Genomic DNA, 11,053 nt, shown 5'->3' on the forward strand with positions numbered 1-11,053 from the left:
TTTGTGGTCCAGGGTCACAGATTGTAAAGTGTTACCTAAATATGTTGAGGGGTAGTATATAGTAACTGCCCGTTTTTGCAAAAACAGTTGGCAGGTAGATTTTCCCAAGTCACCACTCACCAGACATTGGAAGGTGTGGCAAAAAGTTGTCATATCACTATCCCTTTAAGATATACTTTGAATACAACAGTCCAATTGCAGTTAAGAGTTAACGCTAATATAAATATAAGGCATAGGCCTAGTTGGGAATATTTCATATTTTTACATTGCAAAACAATCAAATTTGAATTGAACGAAGTGGTTGTCAGTTGCGTTGCTAAAACTGACTACAAACTAAGACAAACTCAAAACAAAGTTGATAAGGTAAAATCTAATAGCATGTGCATACTAAAGGCAACAGTGTGTACAGTGGCAAGAATCCATCTTCATGCTTCAACAATGTCACTCTAGCTTCCATTACAACACCACCTATGCATTGCATCACATGAACTGCTATAGAGAACCATTCATTAACACATTGAGTTCTTCACAAGCTACATGAGCCATGGAAGCTACTAAAATAGGCTTTCCTCATTTTAACTTGCTGTTCAAATCGACATCATTGTCCCTTGGAAAACACGTCAACCAAATCTGATTTAAGGAAGAATTTGCAGTTTGTGTGAAGTTCACAACCAAAGTTAAGTTGTTGACCTATTTAAGCTCAGGGTAGGGATATGTTATTTTTGGGTAGGTACAGGCTTTTTGTACCCATCATGCATTAGCTAGCAACAATCAGTAAAAGTCCTGTAACAAGTATTCATCCAAATTACCGCTTAAAGGGCTTTGAGTGACAAATCATAACCATAACATGGCAAACATGATGAGATATGTAAGACTTCTTGAAGCATGACCACATAGACCATGTATAAATCACTTAACCGTTTTTATTCATCACTTGACCTCATAGCCATCTCAAATTAGTCTACGGAAGCCAAATTCCTTCACATTGAGGTGCCCAATATGGTGGTTTTTCTAGACATATTATTGACTTTTCTTATATTCTAAATATTTTACCGAGTTTTCTTATATAAAATAGGTTCCTTATATAAAAGAATACATTTAAAGGTAGTTATAGAGTTCATGTACTTCTCTGATCTTAACAAGGGCTACGGGACTCATGTATGAGTTTGAGCACTTGAACACACCAAATATCTTATCACACTAAGACAGGAACTGCACGTACACCACACACACTTTTGTAGAGAAGTTTAATTAAAAACGCTGCATGGGTTGCTTATTCTTACGCTAAAAAATGAGCTCATTTTTAATAAAACCACACACTTTTTGTAGAGGAGTTTAACTTATCGCATACAGCCAAGGACGCTGGGGTGCTCATTATCACTAAACCATGAGTTCATTTTTAAAACCAATGTTAAATCATGTATCGTCCGAAAATCCCCCGGAAAGGATAAAGAGCACATGATATACACTCACCTAAAGGATTATTAGGAACACCATACTAATACGGTGTTTGACCCCCTTTCGCCTTCAGAACTGCCTTAATTCTACGTGGCATTGATTCAACAAGGTGCTGAAAGCATTCTTTAGAAATGTTGGCCCATATTGATAGGATAGCATCTTGCAGTTGATGGAGATTTGTGGGATGCACATCCAGGGCACGAAGCTCCCGTTCCACCACATCCCAAAGATGTTCTATCGGGTTGAGATCTGGTGACTGTGGGGGCCATTCTAGTACAGTGAACTCATTGTCATGTTCAAGAAACCAATTTGAAATGATTCGAGCTTTGTGACATGGTGCATTATCCTGCTGGAAGTAGCCATTAGAGGATGGGTACATGGTGGTCATAAAGGGATGGACATGGTCAGAAACAATGCTCAGGTAGGCCGTGGCATTTAAACGATGCCCAATTGGCACTAAGGGGCCTAAAGTGTGCCAAGAAAACATCCCCCACACCATTACACCACCACCACCAGCCTGCACAGTGGTAACAAGGCATGATGGATCCATGTTCTCATTCTGTTTACGCCAAATTCTGACTCTACCATTTGAATGTCTCAACAGAAATCGAGACTCATCAGACCAGGCAACATTTTTCCAGTCTTCAACTGTCCAATTTTGGTGAGCTCGTGCAAATTGTAGCCTCTTTTTCCTATTTGTAGTGGAGATGAGTGGTACCCGGTGGGGTCTTCTGCTGTTGTAGCCCATCTGCCTCAAGGTTGTGCGTGTTGTGGCTTCACAAATGCTTTGCTGCATACCTCGGTTGTAACGAGTGGTTATTTCAGTCAAAGTTGCTCTTCTATCAGCTTGAATCAGTCGGCCCATTCTCCTCTGACCTCTAGCATCAACAAGGCATTTTCGCCCACAGGACTGCCGCATACTGGATGTTTTTCCCTTTTCACACCATTCTTTGTAAACCCTAGAAATGGTTGTGCGTGAAAATCCCAGTAACTGAGCAGATTGTGAAATACTCAGACCGGCCCGTCTGGCACCAACAACCATGCCACGCTCAAAATTGCTTAAATCACCTTTCTTTCCCATTCTGACATTCAGTTTGGAGTTCAGGAGATTGTCTTGACCAGGACCACACCCCTAAATGCATTGAAGCAACTGCCATGTGATTGGTTGATTAGATAATTGCATTAATGAGAAATTGAACAGGTGTTCCTAATAATCCTTTAGGTGAGTGTATATATGTGTTGATTGAGAGGCGCACCCTACGATTAAATCCTAATATGGTAGGCCGGAAATCTAACTGTAACGTGAAATGTATCTGTAGCGAGTGTAAGGGGATGGACTAATAAAAATAAGTGATGTCATGTAAAACCTGGTTGGTAGAAGATGATGTCAGGTAAAACATGATTGGTTTGAACTGTGATAACAACTTGAGAACAATGTATAAAAGATGGAGTCAGACATGTATTCGTTGGACATCATCAGATGAACTCTGTATGTCTCTCTTTGATTGCTCGAGCAAATAAGGATTGAAACCTCTTGAAACCTGGCTCTCTGGTCTTCGTGAATTCTTTCTACATTGGCTGATCGACTTTCACCACGACACCAACAGATGTTTGCTCCCACCGTAGATCTATGGAGAAAAGACAAGTATAGTGAGAAACTTCCAAGACCATAATCAGAATAGGGTGACCACCCGTCCCGCTTTGCTTTGTACCGCACAGCATTTTCACCCCTTGTCCCGCACGTCGCATATTGAGAAAAGACCCGCATTTTCATCAGTCTGTTGGTTTTTAGTTGTCACATTAAAAGGTATTTGCACATACAGTCCGAAATTTTCGTATGCGTTTTTTCGTATTTGGCTCTTGTTAAAAAAAGCCACTCAAAATGCTTTATAGGGATTCGAAAACGCAGAAAATCGAACCCGGTCCGAATTTTTTTATGACGGACGAAAATATCGGAGGCAGTGTGTAAATGTGACTGACACAACGTGAGGTCGTATTTATTTTTAACGTGCGGAAATTTCGGACGCAAATTTCGGACTCAATGTGCAATGGGCTTAAGAAACGCGCTCTAACCCGAAACGCACATGAGACGCTTGTTTGCGCCATTGTTTATTTAACAGCGCTCGTGTGTCAAAAGCAGCAACCCGGTGCACTCCAGTGTCCAACGAGTTCATACAAACGCAACTTTTTTTAAAGCCTGACTTTTAGCCAATGTTTAAGACGGCAGTGGTTTCAGTAATCAAGAGGCTGCGACGTCTGTCAGTAAATCGGGTGGCGATCCTCTGAAGTCAACTTGCCGGGTAAAAACCTCAAACACATCGTAAACTGTGGCTTTGAAACTGTTTAGCCTATAGGTTGTGGTTAGCATATAAAAAAATTTTGCAAATCATTAAATGCATTATTTAACAATTATAAATTTTAAAGGAGAAACTTTCATTATTTGTTCGTTCTTTATTCCTTTAGTTTTCTCTTTGAGAAGATCTTCAAAGTTAACAAAATGATAACTCCACATCTGTTCTGTGCTCTAAATTTAAAGAGACAGTGAACCTTAAGTTGAAATCATTAAAATTTTTATGTTACATGACATTTGATCTATGCCTTAATTTTGTAGTTGGAATGGACTAAGTAACAATTTTTATAAGATAAAATTATATAATGTTTTCATTCCATTAGATTACAGTTTTGCGCTACCTTTCAATGGTGTCCCACACAAACAGTTTACCTGTCCCACATTTGGTTTGTTGGGTGGTCACCCCAAATCAGAATCATTTGTAGTCCATGTTAACCCATACCTCCAAGAACCTGCACTACTGCTGCTACAGGTTGAGTCACAGCAGCCACACACCTGATCAGATTCATCCATAGACACCCACCTGCCAAACAAAGACACGTCCTCAAATGATCAACATCACCCTACTGACCCAGTGATGACTATTTGGGAGCAACATACCCATTAGGGGAGAACGAGCAAGACTTCTGCTCAGGATTTGTTGGAGTGGCTACAGGAACCGCCTTAAAAATGCATGTGATGTAGATCTGCAAAGACAACAGTGTTCTAGTTTCCAAACAGTGCACTATAATGTACTCAAAACAAAGGCAAATACATACCAGCCCATTGTTCACTTGCTGGAACCTGAAAGCCTCCAGCTGAAACTGCAGATTATCAAATTGAGTTCAAGGCAGGTAGCGAGAGCTCGAGCCGGTGAACTTGGCATCAACCAGGCACCTGGTGAAGAAACAAGTTAAACACCCTGCAATACTTCCAGGATAGGCTGGGTAAATGGTCATGTCCTACCCATTATTCTCAATGAATGAGTATCTGGGGGCGGAATTCACGTCAGGGGACACAGTGGCTACACAACTGTCCACAAACACACGGACAGGTACATGGTTGTACGTCTTCAGAGGAGCCTCAATATTCACAATGTCACCCAGGAAGTACTGGTTTTAAGGTTTCTCAAACTGCCACTCATCCGTTTCAAGGAAATAGATAAGGTCTAAAAAATTAAGTTGAAACTACATTAAAAGCTAAAGCTGTTTTTCAGTCCCAAAGAAGTCCGCCATCACTTCCACATACACGGAATTCACACTGCACTGAGCCCCTACTACACTTGGGAGATAAAGGGTACCACAGCTCAAAAGGAATCTCTGGCTGTACTGCTTGTTCTGGCAGTCTTGGAAATGTCCACGTCAGTTTTTCCATCGGACCCTGCAAAAGCTGTTTAGACCAGTGGTCACCAACCCTGCTCCTGGAGATCGACCGTCCTGAAGATTTCAGCTCCAACCCCAATCAAACACACCTGAACTATCTAATCAAGGTGTTCAGGTTTGCTTGATAATTACAGACAGGTGTGCTGAAGCAGGGATGGAGCTGCAGTCTGCAGGACGGTCAATCTCCAGGAACAGGGTTGGTGACCACTGGTTTAGACTGAACTCCAACATGATCTTGACCGGGCCTTCCACCAACCACACCAGGAGTCTGCATTGAAAATTTGCATTGAGAAGGAAATCTCTGTGGCACAAGCATGGGGGTGTTGGTTTGGGGAAACTGAAGCATCCTGGTTTCACTCTGCTGAGGAACTTGCATTTGTGACTGAGGCCTAAATGTACGAGGTTTCAGAGTTTGAGCTGATCTTCCTCGCCATTGTGCATCAGACAAGCCAAATGCAAGCACATGCACCAAGCCAAATCCAACTTGCCACAGCCCCATCATTACTAAACATGAATTTCCATGAAACATTAGGACCCCGCATCAAAATGTATACATCTGGAAATCAGGATGGCTCCACTCCTCTAGTGATTGGAATAATGCTTCTCTAGACTTGTTAACTTACCTAACCAGCTTGCAACAGGTGGATGTTGTTGGACATGTATTATGCAGATGGAAATCAGGATGTGAGTACTTTGTATTAAGAGCTATACTCTTGCCAAAAAGTTGGTTGTGTCAAGTCAAAACACAACCAACCGTAAAGCAGCTGGCAGCTGCACTTGTTTTATGCGCTAGAAAGTATATAAAATAATAAAGCTTAATAAGCGAACAGATTTCTTCATATCTTCACATGAACCATGATCACAACAGTTCAAATAATTTATTGTGAATTTATCATTTTTCCTCCCCATTCCAATTGTATTGTTATTAGACTGTGTGATCGAATCGTGTGGTTGTATGTTAAACTTGATTCAGCATGACCTACATTTACATTTACATTTAGTCATTTAGCAGACGCTTTTATCCAAAATGACTAACAGGGAATTCAGGGAGAAATAAAGCGATATGTCATACAGCAGAAATAATACAATAGGTGCTAATACCTAGTTACTAGTTTCAACAAATGACAACCTATATTATATGGAGAGTACGACGAGCAGTCGAGTGGGAAAATGATAACAAAATTATATTCAGGACTACAGTATATAAAAATTTAAAAGCATGTTTTCAAAACTATGTTCATGGTTTGTGGAGTTCAAAACGATTAAATTTATTTACAAATTTAGGGAGTCGCAGCAATTATGCCAACAAGTTCTACAAGTTTCATGTTTGAGAAAAAAACGTCCCACCAGAGATGGTGAAATAAATGATTTGATTGGTTCTTCGGCCTGTTAGCAGATTCATATTGGTCAGTGCTCTGAACTTTAGGGAGAGTCCCTAGGGAGAGTTTTTACCAATGTGCCAGTATCACTCTACTAGTAATGAAAAGGCTAGACTAACAGACAAATAAATATATTGGCCAGTGTTATATATGTTTACCATAGTGTTTTGTCTGTGTAAATAATAGTTCTTGAATGCTTTCCCATACAGAAGTTACATAGGTTGAAATATATTAATAATAAATATATTTTGTATATTTAAATGTAAAAAATTTAATTATATGTTATATGTACAGTATATGTAAATCTATTTAGCATTATATGTTAAAAATATATTTAAATATTCGATTTTGGCCACTTTTTAATATTTTTCACATGTGTAATGGATATATTTACATCCATTTATTTCCTTTACATGGAAATAAGTTTACATGCGCATCTATGTAAATATATTATTTTGCAATATATGTCCATAAATTAATCTTTAATATTTGTTAACATAGTTTCCTGGTTTATTTTATTTAAATCTATTTAAAAATATATATTCAATTAAATCTCCTTTAGTATATTTCACATATAAAGAAACATTATATACACATTTATTTCCACTTTGTTAAAAAAACACTCCTAACATTTCATTTTACATACATTTATAATCTGACACTCCCTCAATAAATCAAGCACTCAGATAACATTAAAAATGGCATTTTCCAGATAATGCAATGCAAAAACAAGAAAGTACAGAGTGTATAACATTTAAAGCACATTGACTTTACATAAACAACATGAATCAAGCCAGCAACAAATAATAGACTTTGGGCCATATTCACAAAACATTTTATCTTAGCACTAGGAGTTCTCCTAAATAGCAGTAAAAGTTTTTAATTGAGAGTTTCCTCTTAAAACCTATTCACAAAGCTACCGAGAGAAAGGGCAGAGTTAACCTCATTACTTTGGATGTCAGCAGACTTATTAATACCCACAGCAATTGGCTCATGAGGGTTTCTCTCAGTGATTTAATCATAGAAATATGTAAACCAAGGTATCATGCTGCCACATTCAAATAAAGATTTTAAAATAAATATGTTGACATATTCAAATAAAAACTGTAAAATAAAAAGTTGTTGTATGCAGATTTTAAAATGAAACAAGTATATGTTCAGTAAACTGTCAGCCTCACATGCAACTGATTTTAGCACTAAAGCACTTGTGAAATACAATTGAAGTAAAAATTTACGAGTCCTATAATTAGGACTGACACGGTCATTATTTTTAAGAATTTTCCGAAATCTGCAAGTTAGGAGCTACATTTGGCCTTAAGATACTACTAAAGCTTAAAGGGATAGTTCACCTAAAAATAAAAATTCTGTCATCATTTATTCACCCTCTTGTCATTTCAAACCTGTATGACTTTCTTTCTTCTGTAGAACACAAAAGAAGATATTTAGAAAAATGTTGTTAGCTGGACCCCGTTCACTTGCATTGGTTTTGTGTCCATACAATAGAAGTGAATGGGGTCCAATGCTGTTCGGTTACCAACTTTCTTCAAAATATCTTCTTTTGTGTTCTGCGGAAGAAAGAAGAGGTTTGAAATGACAAGAGGGTGAGTAAGTGACAAAAGAATTTCATGTTTTTTGAACTGTTCCCTTTAAGTGGAACAAGCTTATGTCTCCCTTCTCTTATTTTGTAACTTCAAAACTGCTTCAGAATTCATGGTCTGGCCCAACTTTCCAACAGTTGCCTTCTTTGCGTCTGCAAAAGAACATAGGAAAGAAGATAAAAACATTTGGATTAATCCATGGTTACTAAAGTGGTACTGGTTAATTGACTTTGTAACTACAGTGCAGACAATAATTCCCTAGAAATTTAAGAAAGGAACAATTCATTACAGGCCTGTGGTTACCATGCATACTACAAGTCATGTTATATTTCAAGACTTTTGTCAGGTTTTAGTCCTTAAATGCTTTTTTGATTTTGGACTACAGTATGTGATGTGGTCAACAAAAACAGTGATGTGGTAACTATGGTATTAGCAGAATAATTGATTTGGTTCTGTCACCAGTAATTCTTTTATAACAAACTCACGTAACACAGAGTCATAAGGTAATTTATAGAACGGACATTTTTACATGAATGTTAAAATGTACATAAATGTTTACAAGAGATAGGAATTAAAGCAGCTACATACCAATGTAACGTTAGACCGGCCAGCCACCTTGGGTTTCCTGGACATGCACACTCCATGAAAGATATCATAGTTTTTATCAAAACAATCTTCAAAATAAAAAAATAAAAGTCGCAAATATTCTCTTTACAATGCTACATGTTGCAGTTTCACTACTATCTTGCAAGAAATGAGAGCAAACATTTTAAAACTATTCATCTTAATTTAGGCTTGTGATAATTTGACCTCAGGACTGATGAGCGGAAAAGCACATCACAGCCTCACCAGAGCGTCGCACATCAATATGCCCATATATGGCAATATTTAATAGCCAATTATCAGAAAGACCCATATATTGCAAACAACAATTAAAATAGCTGCTGCTGATTTGACTGCAGTGCAGAAATGCAGTCCAGCTGCTGTTTTGATCAAATGAAAATATTTTCATTAAATTAAAGTTCTAATATTGTAATATTTTTATTTTAAGATTTAGATTACCATGGGGAGGTTTGTTATTCTTAGTAGAAACCAAAATACACATTGCAAAAAAAATCCTTCACTTAGTTTAATATTTGATAGATATATATTTTCACACATAAATAAACATATTTAGAAATGCAATATAAACATCAGTTTGTAAGGTTTAAGATATTTATATATTTTGAAAATACGTAAGCACCCTGGGCTTCACTTTCAACTGGGCTCAGACAATAGGCCAACTGGTGTAGTGGTTAGTGCTTTGGGTTTGTCATGGGCAGGTTGGTGGTTTGAAGCCCAAATCCCCTTTCTTTTTTTCTCATTGAACACAGGAGAACCTCATCTGACAGCAACATTCTTAGTTGTCATGGATGCACATATAGTCAAAAACAATTAGTTTGATGCCTGCACACAAGCAACACTGTATGTCTCATGAAGCATTTATTCATATTTACATAGACAAGCTAATAAAGTTTCTGTCAAATAAGGTTCCCCTATATTGAATGAGAAAAAAAGAGAGCTGGGCCTCAACCAAGCAATCTGCACCCCACAAAGCCAATGCCCTAACCACTGGACACCTGGGCCTTTTGTCTTCTGGGCAGCTTGAATGTGGAGCCTTTGAAAGCTAAAATATGCCAATTTAGGCAGAGGAAACTGATGGCTGAGAAAGTTACTGTCAAATACCGTTCCCCCTGTGTTCCATTAGATAGAAAGTTATTACTTGTTGACATTTAACACCATAACTCGTAGGTTCTCAGAGTTTCAGCCTGATATCACTACATTTTCATTAAAACAGGAGAATGTTACTGTAGCAAAAGCTCAATAAAAGGGAAGGAAGGAGGCAGGAACCGGCGAACATTCACAATAAACTTTAATCAAAATAAACAAACAATAATCCGGAAGTAAAAAGGCCGGCAGCCACCTCACGGTAGACTGCCGGCCACACAAACGTAAACAAAACTTAACATATGTCCGGGCCCCGTCCTCTCTCGCCGTACACTCCTGTCACTCGTCCTTTCATGCTTCCAATCTCCTCCGTGAGACATGCGGGACCGGTGTGCACGCAGCTGATTCCCACTATCACTCACGCCACCGGCCCCGCCTCCCTGCCTCACGGCTCTCGTCACGCCTCCCTCGTCACAGTTACTGTCAGATAAGGTTCCCCTTTATTGAATGAGAAAAGTAAAGCTGGGCCTTAATCCCCCAACCTGCCACCTACAAACCCAATGCATTGGACCAGAGGGACTTTTGTTTTCAGGAAGCTTGAATGTGAAGCCTCTGAAGGCTGAAATTAGCCAATTAAAGCAGGGGGAATGTTATCTGACATCTGAGAATGTTACTGTCACATACAGTTCCTCCTTGTTCCATTAGATAGAAAGTTCATACTTGTGTCACATTAACACTGTTGACTTTTAACACCACAACAAGTAGGTTCACAGAGTTTCAGCCTGATATCAGTAAACTTTTCATCAAAGCAGGAGTACTTATCCTGACAACAAATAATATTGCTGTCAGATAAGGTTCCCCTGTATTGAAAGAAAAAGCCGGGCCTCAGTTCGACATCCTACAAGCCCCAAATCCAATGCACTAACCCCTGGGCCTATTGTTTAGGGTCAGCTTGAACGAGGATCCTTTGAAGGCTGAAATTTGCCAGTTAAAGTATGTAAATATGAAGAAATGCTCCATGAGATATATAGTGTGGCTTGAGTGCATGCATCAAACTAGTTGTTTCGACCATATGTGCATCAATGCATACAGTACGTTTGAAAGGGGTGGAATCCTGGCAAATTTCAATCTGTTGAACATAAAATTAGAAATTTTGAAGAATTTAGGAAAGCAAACAGTTCTGGGGCACCATTGACTACC

The 11,053-nt window shown here is 38.6% G+C and overlaps 1 pseudogene; it reads right to left on the reverse strand.

The window, feature by feature from the left end:
• Positions 1-2,798: 2,798 nt before the first annotated feature.
• On the reverse strand, positions 2,799-5,668 carry LOC130569530 (zona pellucida sperm-binding protein 3-like; annotated as a pseudogene).
• Positions 5,669-11,053: the final 5,385 nt, after the last annotated feature.

The sequence above is a fragment of the Triplophysa rosa genome, linkage group LG18 (genome assembly GCF_024868665.1).
Source record: "Triplophysa rosa linkage group LG18, Trosa_1v2, whole genome shotgun sequence".
Classification (NCBI taxonomy): domain Eukaryota; kingdom Metazoa; phylum Chordata; class Actinopteri; order Cypriniformes; family Nemacheilidae; genus Triplophysa; species Triplophysa rosa.